This window comes from Rhinolophus sinicus, chromosome 2 (assembly GCF_057876585.1).
Source record: "Rhinolophus sinicus isolate RSI-liver-muscle chromosome 2, RSI-T2T, whole genome shotgun sequence".
Taxonomy (NCBI): Eukaryota; Metazoa; Chordata; class Mammalia; order Chiroptera; family Rhinolophidae; genus Rhinolophus; species Rhinolophus sinicus.
This window is the reverse complement of record NC_142502.1, coordinates 86,967,657-86,982,109: the sequence shown is the minus strand read 5'-3', so window position 1 is coordinate 86,982,109 and position 14,453 is coordinate 86,967,657. Positions and strand designations below refer to the sequence as shown.

Here is a 14,453-nt window from a genome sequence, read left to right as displayed (position 1 = left end):
AGACACGTTGCCATTAATCCTCTCAAAATACTCCCCCTCTCTTCAAATGCACTTAAGATGGTGGCTGATCTAGCAAGAGCAGATTGCAGTTAGGACGGCAGGTTGCAAACAGTGTGGCTCCTGCTTCCTGTGTCTCCAACCCAGCTGCCAGCGAGACTATAGTGGTATGAGTCCCCTATCTATGGCTCTGTGGGTGTTCCTTTTTGGCCTCACCATATCCTGTGTTCATATGTGGGGAGTGGGAGCAGAGACCCTGCAGGCCGCCCCGCACAACACATGGCACAGAGAGCAGGGTCTCCCGCACGACAGACGCCAACCTGCTCTAGTGACCCCTGCGTCCCTAACTCCCAAGACCCCGACCGGGTCTTCTTGGGTTGAAGCAGGGCTCAGCTCAGGGAAGGGAAACAATTAGGAATTATTACACTAAACATTTTAATTACTAAAACAAGACTTCCTTAAGACTAAGGTGACTTTGGGACATTGAACACCTAAGAGTGAGTGGGAGAGCTGCTTGGAACTTCACACAAGAAAAAGGGGTGATCAGCCCGCTCAGTGGGTGCAAAGAAGTAGAGCTTGGAGAGAAGACTATGAAGTTTCTCTCTGTGCCTACTGAGTGCCAAGCCTTCAGTAACCAGACTACATGGGAAATCTTCGAAAGCAAAGCCTACCCACACCTGAAATATTCTGTTTTGACTTGAAACACAGAAATGCACACTCATCCCCAACCTTCGGATGTAGAGCCATGGTCTTCTGGGTGAGCACAGGCGAACGGATCTTTCTGAATCTCACCCACAAAGCATCCACTGTGAGTTCCGATTTCGGTTTCCTCATTTGGCAGTGAAAAAATTGTAAGAAACCTGAATATAGTTGTCAGGTTTCTTTTTTCTATAGTTATCATGATTTGTTTTCTCCTGCCTTTTACATGTGTCTCACCCATACCCATTTTTAGAAACTTGTATTATCAGGTCTCTTGAAAGCATTCAACGTAGCACTTCATGGAAATAACTTTCTTTTTGTACTCGTATTTCATTGGTTTATATAAGGTTTAATTAAATTATGTAATTCAGTAACAAGTACTATTGGCTTAAAACAGATTTGGGAACACACCCAGCTGCCTCTTGGTAAACACACAGTTGAACTTGTGAGAGTTGAAGCACATGGGTGTACTGGAGAGTAGCCACCACCATGAGCCTGTAAGCATTCTGAGCATCGGTCTGTGTATCTCACACAGAGAATGGAAAGCACGGCATTTTCTGGTGAGTTGGTAAGTGGGGGTCAATTGAGTGAGCCTCCACTTTTGGGATGCAACATTTGAAGTAGCCAGCATTAAAAAGCTACCACTTACTGAGTAACTACTATAGGCAGGACACTGGGCAGTTTACACACATAAGCACATTTGGCTTTCACAGATAGTATCCCTTCCCCCCACCAACGCCCCAGCCCCATTTTACAGTGGAGGAAAGCGAAGTTTACAGAGGTTAATTTACTCTAGGTCAATCAAGGGAATAGTACTGCTCAAACTCCAAAGTGCAAATGAATCACCTGGGAGGATATAATTTAAAATGTATATTTGGATGAAGTAGGTCTGGGGTGGGGCCTGAGATTCTGCATTTCTAACAAGCTCCCAGATGCTATTGATGCTGATGGTCTGCAGACCATCTACCCCTGAGATACTGACTTACTTGTTCTGAGATGGAGCCCAGGCATCACTATTTCCTAAAAGCTCTCCAGAGATCTGTTATAAACCGAGGAGAGATGATGGGTAGCTTGGACCCCAGTGAGGGCACACAAATTGGAGAAGTGGACTGATATAGAGATACCTAGTTTTGAATACTTCAGCTAAAATAAGTGTTTTAAAAAAACAAAAAATAATAAAATTTAAGACAATATAGAAGTATGTAAAATAAAAGGTAAAAATCCTCCATTCTCCACATCGTATGAAGAATTAAAAAAAAAATCAAATCATGCTATTCCTGTACACACTTAGGCACAATTTTCTAACTCAATGATGTGTCATGAACTTATTTCCTCAGCAGCACATGCAATCTACTTCGCCCTCAATGACACTGCATTGTATTCCATACCCCAGTTAAACCATAGTTCATCTCACCAATTCCTCACAGGTGGGCATTTGGTTGACCCTGATTTTTCGGTTTTACAGATAATGTTTTGCGCACATATCCATGGGTATGTGTACAAATCATTCTGTGGAATAGGCTTCTAGATGTGGAACTGCTGGATTATTTAAACAGCTATTCTCAAATTGGCCTACAAAGGACTCACTAAATTAACTGCGCTCCCACTATTACATAGGCATATAAAATTGCCTTTTTCCCTCACCACCTGGCAACTACTGGGTATTATCAATCTTTTTGATATTCACTAGTCCAATATATGAAAAATGGCTCTTATTGCTGTTTTAATTTGCATGTCATGATGAATGCATGAGGAAGATTGAACTACTTATTAGATTTAAGGATTCCTTCTTTTATGAATTGCCTGTCTATATCATTTGCCCCTTTTTGTTGCTTTTCTTTTTATATTACTCTTTTGTCCACTATATATGCTACAACTGTTTTCCTTCTAACCTACTGTTCATTTCTCAATTTTGTTTTACATTTTTCAATTTGTTTTACACAAGTTTTCGATTTTATAGAGTCAAATATTCTTTCACAACTTCTGAGATTTACTTCTTATTTAAGAAAAACTGCCTCATCCCAAGATTATCAAATTTCTCCCTGGTTTTAGTATCTACTGCTTGCATAGATTTGTCATTCATCAAACCATCTGATCATAAGTCTATCTGCAAAATACGTATTTTACTTATGATTTGAAATAAAGCTTTTACTTTGTTTCTTTTGTTTCCAAATACCATTCTTAGCACTACTTATTGAAAAGGCCATTGTTACTGGGATTTGAAATTCCTCCTTTATCATATAATCAATTACACTTATATATAGTCTGGTCTTCTTTCATTTCTTTCTTTTTTTCTGCGATTGTCCAAACCTGTTACAATTTCTGCAGCTTTATAGAACTTCTGGGAAGACAAGTTTTTAGTTTTTCTGCTTTTTTGAAACAAATTTCTTCTCCACTTTTTTCCAGATGGATTTAGAATTCCCATGTAGGTTCTAAAGCAAAGTATCATTGGAAGTGTTACTGAAATTGCAATTTAATGGTCCACTAAATTGATATTTTTATAGTATTGAGTATTCCATGAAGAAACAAGGTATGTCTGTTCATTTATTCATATACATATTTTATATTTTTTCACAAACATAGATCTTTCACATTTCTTGTTACATTTATTCCTGGCTATTTTATGTATAAATGGACAACTCTTTCCAACTCATCATTCTAATTGATTATTGACGATGTATAACAGCTACTGATTTAAATATATTTATCTCCTAATTACCCAGCTGATCAGACTCATATAAGGTCTAATAATTTAATGGATTGTCTATGGAGCTATAGAGTTTCAATTTGACAACTTTATTAAAGTTTATCTTTTCAACTATGAAACTAATAAGTATTCAATAAAAAAATATAGAAATGTAGGAAAAAAATTACCCCAACTACAAGGACAACGATTATTATCATTTTACTTGTATCATTTTTCATTCCTTTTATAATTACATAGCTTCTTCTACATAATTGCAATCACACAGTGTAATTAAGCTGAGTGTACTTTTGAGAAAAATAAATACATTCAATATGCCAAAACCGTTTTGCTGGAGGTTTATGTTTTCATAAGGAACCCTGTGCTTCTCACTAATGGGCAGACATAAATGCTAATGTAACTTCTGTTACTGAGGTTATTGAGTTCAGTTTAGTCCCTTCTTTTGCTGCCAGTCTGGCATTTATACCACCCAATTATAGTTCAGTGTAATGAAGCCTTCTCTGCCTTGCACCACACATAGCTGCTGACCTCACTGCAGACTCAGTCGTTCCAATTTAGGTGTCTGCTGGAATCGCTCTTACAGTGCAGTTGATGTGGAGGCGGCTAGGAGTTTACAATTCCATGTAAAAGGCTGACTAGATTACAGTGGACATAACTGAGATTTCCAAAGAGCATTTAAATAAACAAAAACAAACCATTTTTCATGTGGGTCTCATTTAAACAAACGTGTATAAGGGTAGGGTTTGGGTAGTTTGATTTGCTTTTCCTTCTGTATTACTTTAAATCTGAGTTCCTCACTTGTTCATTTTGTTATTTAGAAGGATTGCTCTTTCATTCCTTCAGCTCATTCATCTTAACAAAGAGGATTTCCTTGGCCTACTTACAGAAAATAGGAATCCTCACCCTATTCCCCGGGCCAGACGTTCCCCTAACATGTTCAGGGCGGGGGCTAGGGTGCGAATGGAGGCCCGCATATCATATATCTAAGTATTTTAAAGGCCTTGCGGGCTTCATGCACACACATGTAAACATGTGGGGTCCAGGAGGGCAAGACCCGTTGACACCTAGACTCCCAACCCGATGGGAAGGGGCATGGCTAAAGGAAGGCAAGGGGACTTTTAAAGTGGGAGTCCAGGGCCTTTCTTTCCTGAGCCTAGGATGGTACTGCCCCGTGGCATTCCCTGTTTCCCCTATTCTGCTTAATATTTTCCCATTATGCTTATTCCTTTCTGACATTTCATATTTTTTCTTATTTATTTACTTATTTATTTGTCTGTTTCTTGTTAAAGGAAGCGCCATGAGAAAGGAACTTGATTTTGTTCACTGCTTTATTCCCAGCACCTAGAAGTACCTTGAACAAAGCAGATGCTTAATTGATATGTATAAAATCAATGAATAAAACTTGAACTATTTTGAATAACATACATAGCATTAGTACAGGGGATCACACAAAAATCATATGTCTGAAAATTTACTTCCTTGTGTAAGGTAGCAACAGACTATATAATTGAATAGATCGGCAAACAGAACTATGCACTGTAGCCCCCAACTCTCTGCCTCTGTCATTCCTTAGTTAAATGCCCCACTTCTATGTAATGTGTAACTGGTGAACTTGTGGAATTAAATAAGACAACATATAGGTCCAGCTTGAGTATTTTCCAGTTGTTCCAATTCATTTGCAGAAAAGGCCAAGAGTTTCCCATGTATTTGAAATGCTTCCTTATTAACAAATATTAAATTAACATAAATTGATTTTCATAAATAGAATGTTCTTTGGTCTATTCATCTATTCCTAAGCCAAATGCTACAGTGTTTTAATTGTAACAGCTTAAGAGTATGTTTTGATATCTGGGATGACGAATGCTCCCACACTATTCTTCTTTGTTAAAGTTTCTTACTCTATTCTTGTGAATTTTATCTTCCATACTTGTGCATTTGACCTTCCGTATGAACATTTTTAACAATTTTGAAAAGTTTCACAATAATTTCCATATAAATTTGACTGGCATTATATTTATTTTATTGATTAATTTGGGAAGTATTGACATCTTTGAATTCTGAGTCATCCAATACCTTTATTTATGTCATTTTTGTCCTTCAATAAAATTTCTTGATTTTTTTTTTTTAATACACTGATATGCATCTTCTGGGGGTATTATTTTTGTGGCTTAAAAAACAAAAACTACAATATTTATTTTTCATTACTTTATCTAATTGACTGTTGCTGGTTGAAGTAGATATTTCTAGCCACCTCCCGCTATCTCTTCATCTTTCTTTTTTTCCACTCTTCCTTTTTCCTTTCTGGCTAAAAGATTACCTTTTCCAAATACCTTTGTCCAGGTGGCTAAGTTGTGGCCAATGGGACGGCAGTAGAAGTTTGATGTGGTACTTCTAGGAAATCTCCATCCTAGAAGGGAAAGAGGGATAGAACACATCCTTCATTTCAAAGAGGATGTCCTTATTTGAGATAAGTGATTAGTTACTTTGTTGTTTTCTCTGCTGAATAGTAGTTTTCTCTAGTTAGGTATTCTAAATATTTTTGAACTAATCTTAATTTATGTTGTTCTAGAAAATTGTCTTGTACCTTAAAAGTTATGTACCTTTTAAGTTAATTGACTGTAATATGCTCTTATTATTTTATTCCCATAGCTATAGACTCTTTTTTATCCCTGATGTTACTTACATAGTTTTTCTTTTTTGTTTTGATTGTTTGCCGGATTGGGTTTGTCTATTTTGTTTCTCTTTTCAACATTTTAAAGTGCTCTTCATATTCCCTTTAGATTTTCCATTTGGTTGGTTTCTGCCTTTATCTTCATTTTTTCCCCTTCCTTCATTATCTTTGCTTTGATTTTATTTGTTATTTTTTAGTTTCTTGAACTTTATGCTGGATTCATTTATTTTCAGTTTTCCAATATATACAGCTAAAGTTATACATTTTCCTCTAACTATGATTTTGGCTACATGAAATAGCAAATGTAAAGCACTTGGAAAAATCCTGGCACATAGTAGATACCCCTTTTTTAAAGTGGGTTTTATGTATTGTATCAAAAGTCTTTAAAATTAAAAGAACTGCCTAAATTATATATTATCTTATTTTAACTAAACATTTTCCTAACGATATTTCCATATTTATTTACTTATCACCAAATTACAGAAGAAATTCTTTTATTCTTTCCTAATTTTTATGTGTCTATTTATTTTATATGCTTTTTATTATTAAAGACTATAGTTTTTTGGAGCAGTTTTAGGTTCACAGCAAAATTGAAAAGAAGGCACACAGATTTCCCATATATCTTCTGCCCCACACATGTACAGTCTCCCCACACCAACACCCCCCAAAAGGATGGTGTGTTTGTTACAGCGGATCAACAAAATCCATAGTTTGACATGTTGTAATCACCCAAAAGCCATAGTTCACATCAGGGTTCACGCTTGGTGTTGCACATTCCACGGGGTTTGTTTGTTTTTTATTCCTTCTCAACCTTGGCTACTCTTTAGAATTACCTGGGAAGCTTGATACCTGATACTAAGGCTTCAACCCAAACTAATTATATCAGAATCTTTAGGCATGAGGCCCAGGCATCATGGAGTTTAAAACTCCCCAGGTGATTCCAAGGTACGGCCACGACTGGGATTTACATCGATCCTCACTCTCTGCCCATCTTTCCTAATCATAAACTGCAGCTGTCCAGAACTGCTAATACTATAATAAAAATGAATAGATGAAAATGTAATGCAGAATTTTTAATATTCTATTAAAACTCTGGCAGTATTTACTCATTGACATTGAAAATCCTCAATATGTAACTGAATGTTATTCTAAATGTATACTTATGTCAATTTCCTCAGGAATTTGGTGGACTTACCATTGAGGAAAAAAATGTACAGGGCAGATAGATGTTTGTTCTAGTTCAGGAAATCCTGTATATCCCACAATACTTAGCTGAAATACTTATTTAAACAGAACTTATTAGGTACAATTGAATTAAAGACATGGTTTGTTTTCTTGAGGGCTGGTGATCAAGTAAGTACAATGTTAATTAGAAAACAAAGAGGTAAAAAGAGTTGTATGTTCCAAGGTGCTTTGCTATGTAATTATTTTGCTAGTCTTTGGAAGAGGCATCTTGATGTGGTGTAAGTAGGATGACCATTCAGAGCTGAGAAGTCCAGAATTTTAAGTTCAGCTTGATTAACTGCCATTGAAATGAATTTGGGCAGATGTCTAAACTCTCTGAGCCTTCTTATCTATAAATATGAAGTGGGGACAACCAACCTGGGAGGATTGTTTCAGAGTTTAACTGGCACTGAGTAAAATTTCTGTAAGAGATTGATTGCACTCCTTCTTACTTATCATTATATGAAACTTAATACGTTACCTGTGTCTTTGCCACAGTGACATCTCCAGGGCTGTTCACTAGCCGTGATGAACTGTGTCACCGAGAAAGAAGAAGGAAATGCTGTGGTCAGGTCGTTGCTGTTGACCTCAGATCAGCTAGGGTTACTTTTTAGCTGAGCATTGAGGAGGCATTGTGCAACCAGAATTCCATGTGTGCAGGCTCTTTAAAGGGGAAAAGCCAAGTCACACACCCTTATGATATCTGTTTTCTTTGTAACAGTGTGTATAAATTTTATACAGCAGTAGACAGCCATTTTTCCCCTCTGATTATTTTTCTGACCTGTTTGAATTCATAGCTAAAATAAGCCTAGAGTAGATTTTCCCCTATGTTTCAACATAGGGGAGTCACCCTGTGAGTAGTAGAAAACTATTATATATCAGCAACTCATTCCTAAGACTGTAAAGATGGGCAGAGTTGAGGAAAGTTGATGCCATCTCATAGCCATCATAAATTTTCCTGTAAGTTAAGAGCAGAATAAGGTATAAAGGAACAGCTTAATTTCGTTTGTATTATACATAAGACTTATAGGAGACACTGAAAGAGTTAGAGACCTTCTCAGTGACTGAACTAACTCCAGTATTGGGTTGTACTTTGATTTGGAATGCAACACCCCTGTACAAACACGGTCCAAATTTACATAACTAATGAGATTTACTGGCATGAGTGAGTAGTTGTGACAGAGTTTATACAGAAGAGACTAAAATACCTACCCTTTGGCACTTCACTAAAATAGTTTGCTGACCACTGGTCTAGAAAATCATGCAGGTAGCACTGAGAAAAACGGCTAAGATTATTGAACACCTAAAGAGTCCCAGCACTGCCGTAGACCCTTGCTCATTCACCATTTCATTCAGTTCCAATAAGCATGCAGGATAAGAGTTATATTCCCCATTTTCACAGGGAAAAAAAAAAATTGCTTCTCAAGACTAGGTCAGGACTGCATGGCTGGTGAATATGGGGCTTGAATTACAGTCCAAGTCAGTCTGACACCAAAGTTCTTTTATTTCTTTCCACAATATTTCTTCCTGGAGAGCATGCAGGGGAGAGAAAGACAGTAAGTAGCAAACAAATACAAACCATATACCAGGTGGTGGTCAGTGCTATGTAGAAAAAGAAAACAGAGCAAAGAGGATAAGGAAGCATGAGGTGGGATAGGATTTAACCATACTGATAGTGATTGCTGCATAGAATTCAATTTCAATTGGAACGTCAGACAAATTGGTAGTTTGCATTGTACAAAAATGCTTGCGCGGCTGTCATGAAACTCACAAACAAAAAGTATGATATTCAGCATTTCCCCCATTCATCTGCAATGAGCTTAAGAATGCTTTTGAAGAATCTGGTAGATTCTAAATATATTTTAAATAAAATTAGTTATGAGTGTACTACCCAAATCTTCTTTGGCTTGTCTTGAATTATAAATAAAATCTAAATGCCAGCATCAAAATAATAGTCCAACGAACAGACTGACTGTCACATTCAAAACAAAACCTACATTCTGAATTAAGGTGTATTAAGAAGAGTCAAACCAAGACCAGTTATTTAAAAACGTAAGTAGGTCTAGTCAGTAGTCTAACTCTAAACATTTTTTCTAAGTAGCTCATGCAACTAATTCCTGCTCTTCATGCACTGATGATTGCTTTTTAGTCTACATAAAAGAATATATGGGGAAACATGTTAATAAATTTTAAAAAAGACTAAAATGTGCCTTACTTGTAGAGTAGGCATTACATAAGCTAAATACCGGGGTGCCTATATATATATGTTCAGTTCCAATAAGTGTGTATATATATATATATATATATATATATATATATATATATATATATGACTTATATTCATCTTTTTTATAGGTATATATTGAGTATTACAATTCTAATACAGTTTTTTCTTTCTTAAAATGTGCATACACTTTTTTCACACCCTCTGTATCATATTGGCTTGTAACACAAAGTCTATTTGAAAGGCTCACATTTGAACATGTTGGTATGCATTATTTTCAAATCTGTATTTGCACATATGAGGTCTGAGAATTAAGTTCAAGAACTTGTCCCCATGTGCTTACATTGGTAGCACTGTACAAACAGCTCAGTAAGGGTTCATAACCTTGGTGTATCAGTGTCTCACAGCTGTGTTCGTGTCGACATGTGATGGTGTCTTGCTGAGTGGCGTTCATTATCGTTGTTGTGTGTTTTTATGTGCCGTCGTGAGAATGTCTGAGCTTGAATGAGAGCAATGAACAAACATTAGATTTCTTGTTAAACTTGGCAAGAGTGGAAGTGAAATCAGGGACATGTTAGTCCAAGTTTATGGGGATAATGCCATGAAGAAAATAGCAGTGTACAAATGGATTGAACGTTTTCCTGAGGGGAGAGAAAGCGTCACTGATGAAGAGAGGTCAGGATGGCCAGTAACAAGCAAAACTGATGAAAGCATTGCAAAAATTTGTCAAATTGTGTGTCAGAATCATCGGTTGACTGTGAGGAGCATAGCAAACCAAGTAAACATCGATAGAGAAACAGTTAGGAAAATCTTAACTGAAAATCTTGGCACGAGAAAGGTGTGTACAAAAATGGTCCCGAAGTAGCTCACTGATGAACAAAAGCAAAGGAGAGTCCAAGTTTGCCAAGACCTTTTGGAGAGGCAAGATGGTGTTTTGGGCCATGTTATCAATGGTGATGAAACATGGGTATACCAATATGACCCTGAAACAAAGTGTCAAAGTGCACAATGGAAGTCAGCCAATTCTCCACCACCAAAAAAGTTATGTCAGTCCAAACCAAGAGTCAAAATGATGTTGCTAAACTTTTTTGATATCAGAGGGCTTATTCATTACGTATTTCTACCAACTGGACAAACAGTTAACCAAGTTTACTATTTGGAAGTGCTGAAAAGGCTGCAGGAAAAAGTTAGACGAAAACGACCTGAAGTTTTTGCCAACAATTCATGGCTCTTGTATCACGACAATATACCAGCTCACATGGCACTGTCTGTGAGGGAGTTTTTAGCCAGTAAACAAATAACTATATTGGAGCACCCTCCCTACTCACCTGATCTGGCCCCCAGTGACTTCTTTCTTTACCCAAAGATAAAAGAAATATTGACAGAAAGACATTTTGATGACATTTAGGACATCAAGGGTAATGCAATGACAGCTCTGATGGCCATTCCAGAAAAAGAGTTCCAAAATTGCTTTGAAGGGTGGACCAGGTGCTGGCATCAGTGCATAGCTTCCCAAGGGGAGTACTTTGAAGGTGACCATAGTGATATTCAGCAGTGAGGTATGTAGCACTTCTTCTAGGATGAGTTCACAAACTTAATTGTCATACATATAGAATCTATTTCTGTAAATACATAATATATAAAACTCTTTGACACACACACATACACACTCACTCACTCACATGATTTTTACATACTGAGCATGGCTTGCCTTCCTGCCTCCATCTCAAAACAATTTAAGTGATATCCAAACTGTTTTAAATTGTCTGTAGAAACCATGCAGTGAATGTGACCAGCATTTGAGGAATGCAATAATAACATGATGGCAGTGACCGGAGATTATAAAAACACCAATATGTACATAGAGTTGTATGTATATGGTTGAAAAATGTAAAAGTTTATGGAAAAGATCTTTTTCGGTAAGAATTGTCTGATCTTTAACGCCAAACATTAAAATTACAGTAGCACAAGGCTATTGCTACCTGGAAGATTGGGCTTAAAAAGCTTACCTTCAAAGTGCAAATTTTAACTCCAAAAGGTTGTTAAAGTCAGACAAAAAATTCTAATGTTTCACTTATTTAAACAAAATGTCAAGCTTCAAGAAATATTTTATTCTGGTAAAAGAGATTTCAGTTTCTTGGTAAAAAGAAAAATTCTTTAGCAGCAAATATCACTTGCCCATTCCCATATACGAAACCACTGGCTGTGGGAATAGAGATGTCCTTATCTACGAATTGGCTAATATTCCTCTTCACTTTCCTTAGTATTTGAATTCTTTGAACCATCTAATTGAAATATCGATAAGTACTTTCTTTTTCCTAGTCACTCTTCACCCTCCTACTTCCCAGACATCCTAGAGGAAGCCCAATATTCTGCGATTTATGATTCCTAGACCTCAAAATGGAGGCTATTCAGGACTACCTCTGTGGTAATAAGAAGGACACCTAAGGTGTACTTTCTGATGCTCCACTTTCCCCCCAGTTGAGGGAACATTTGTGTTCTGGGGCATGAGATCCAGAGGGCAAAGACTGCCTAAGGAGATGACATGTGAATTGAGCAATGAATGACAAGAAGGAGCTGCACAGAAAGGAGTATTCCAGGCTGAAGGAGCAGCAATCCCTTGTCCAGCAGGGGGCTCTCTCCTGGGAGGTTTACCAGAAAGACAGTCAGTTCCAGTGAGCTTTCCTGTTCCCCTTCATTCAAGGGACATTTATGCCAGACAGTGGGTAGGTGGTGTATAGGTATTCTTCTACTGCCCCCTCTCCTCCCTGTTCTCCTTTCCCTTGTTCAGCCTGGGAGAGATCATTTTAAAAAGGAAAAGAGAGGCAAGACACCCTTCCTGTCCAGAGTTTGGGGAGAAGAGACCACCTTCCTTTTTCCCACCTGGTCATCTTCTCATAATGACTGGGGGTAGAGGTGGGTGTGTTAGGAACAGAATTGCTGGTTCTGGAATTGGTGCTTCTCCATCAAACCTGTGGGGAGGTGGCTGGCTCCAGCTGCTGGATGTGATAATGCCACTTCCCCTCTTCTTGGGGCCTTCGTCGAATTCCCTACAACAGGAAAAAGCATTTCCCTGATACCTTATTACTGCGGTATAACAGCTATCATCTTGGGAGCGTTGCAAGGTGATGTCTAGGGTGTGAGGGAGCCTTTGTGAGTGAAAAGCAGGTGACTTTCCAATGTAGCTGCAATCATTCCAGTGACCCATGCCAGGAGTGAACTTGAGCGTGAGCTTGGGCTTCCACCTTTGCTCACATGGAAATGAGCAGAAATGTCTGCAAATGGCAGCTGAAAACCTTCCAAGTGAAGATGAGGCTTTTGCCACTTGGAAGTGAGCCAAGCTAAATGAATGACTTTGTACCTGTTTATCTGAAGAATCTTAAAATGATAATCCCAAGGGAGCAGAAATGTTGATATACTTGAATAAGTCAGGGTTTTATGGGTGGAATAAAATAACCAAATCTCTGAGTTTTAGAGCCAATGAAGGTCAGGAGTCGGTGAAGATCTCATTGTTTTTGTCCTAAGTCAGTTAAACAGGCTTCACTTCTCTTTTGCCTCAGTTATAAAGGGTCTCAGTTCATTAATAAAACTCCGTATGACTGGAGGTTTATTAAGTGGTTCTCTCAGCTGCAGGTCTGGATATTTAAAAACACTGTGTGGAGCATATTCAGACCTGCGCCCACAAAAATGACAATGAGGGGAATTGGTTGGTTCTAAGGAGCTGATCAGACGGAGTACATCCCCTACGAATGGACTCCATGACAGACACCAGAAGACTCCTTTGAATGTGTGACTTTCTAGCAAATGAAATTTGCAACTGAGAGAGCTGAGCTGTGCAGCGAGGCAGTTTGACAAGGGCAAGATATTCCCAAACCTAACCCTGGCTATCTCCTATGAATTTCTAGAATGTTATAAATTGAGAACCAAAACTATGTACTCACAGCTAGAATGCAGTTAAGGCATCTTCATTTGTTGCAAAGAGCCTGCCCGTGCTAAAAAAAGAATTCATTTCATCAGCTTAGATTACCGATTAAGTAGGCTCCAATTTAAGCTGTTTAAAACACCGTACTAAAATTAACCGAATAGCCATGTTTCTTTAAAAGTAACATGTAGTGGGCAATTGATAAATATATGTGGAATGGCAGAACAAAGCTGTCTCAATTGATGTTTACCAGGTGAGCAAGGTGATGTAAAGAGATTGGAAGGGCTGTTGGAATTAATGCTTGTGATTTGAGGATCTGTTAGCACAAGCTCTTGTGACACAGCACCCATTCAGTTCCTCAACCCAAAAACCCAAGAGTGATTCTGGGGTCCTGCTTCCCACCCTCACCCCCTCACCTCCCCTTACAATTTATCAGCAAGTGCTGCCGGGTCCACTTCTAATATATAACTAAATTCCATCTTCACTGCCTCCGCTCCTAACTAGTCTCCCGCTGACTGCTTCCACTCACCCCACTCGGCAGCCACGTAAACAGTCCCATGCCACTTCTCTGCTGACAACCCTTCAACAGAGTCCCCCGATCACAGCCCAGGAGGCCCTCATGATCTGACCTCTTCCTACTTCTCTAACCTCTTCTTGTACCTTCTGCCCCCGCTCAGTACACTTCTGACACATCGGCCTGCTTTTTGTTCCTCCAACATGCCTTGTGGCCTTTGCACTTGCTGTTCCCTCTGCTTGAATGTTCCTTACATGGCTCACTGCTTCTTCTCACTCAGGTCACAGCTCAAATGTCATCTCCTTAGAGATGCCTTCCCTGGCCTCATTATTCACTACTCAGTCACTCTCTACCAAGTTTCCCTTTAGAGCATCGATCAAATCTGACATTCTCTGTTTATTTGCTTACTGTCTCCCTCTAACAGAAGCAGTCACGTTATCTGTCTTATTCACCACCACATCTACTACCTACTCATTTCTTAACCCATCATTGTTGAGC

The 14,453-nt window shown here is 38.3% G+C and overlaps 1 long non-coding RNA gene across 2 annotated transcripts; it reads right to left on the bottom strand.

Moving 5' to 3' along the window:
- Positions 1 to 5,058: 5,058 nt before the first annotated feature.
- On the bottom strand, positions 5,059 to 14,086 carry LOC141571872 (uncharacterized). 2 transcript variants are annotated; one of them, XR_012496927.2, is made up of 4 exons: positions 13,971 to 14,086; positions 13,461 to 13,511; positions 7,777 to 7,828; positions 5,059 to 5,807 (listed from the first exon to the last, which is right to left on the bottom strand). It is a non-coding gene; the product is annotated as an uncharacterized LOC141571872 (long non-coding RNA). The 2 variants fall into 2 exon arrangements; XR_012496926.2 differs by lacking the exons at positions 5,059 to 5,807; positions 7,777 to 7,828 and adding an exon at positions 11,839 to 12,569.
- Positions 14,087 to 14,453: the final 367 nt, after the last annotated feature.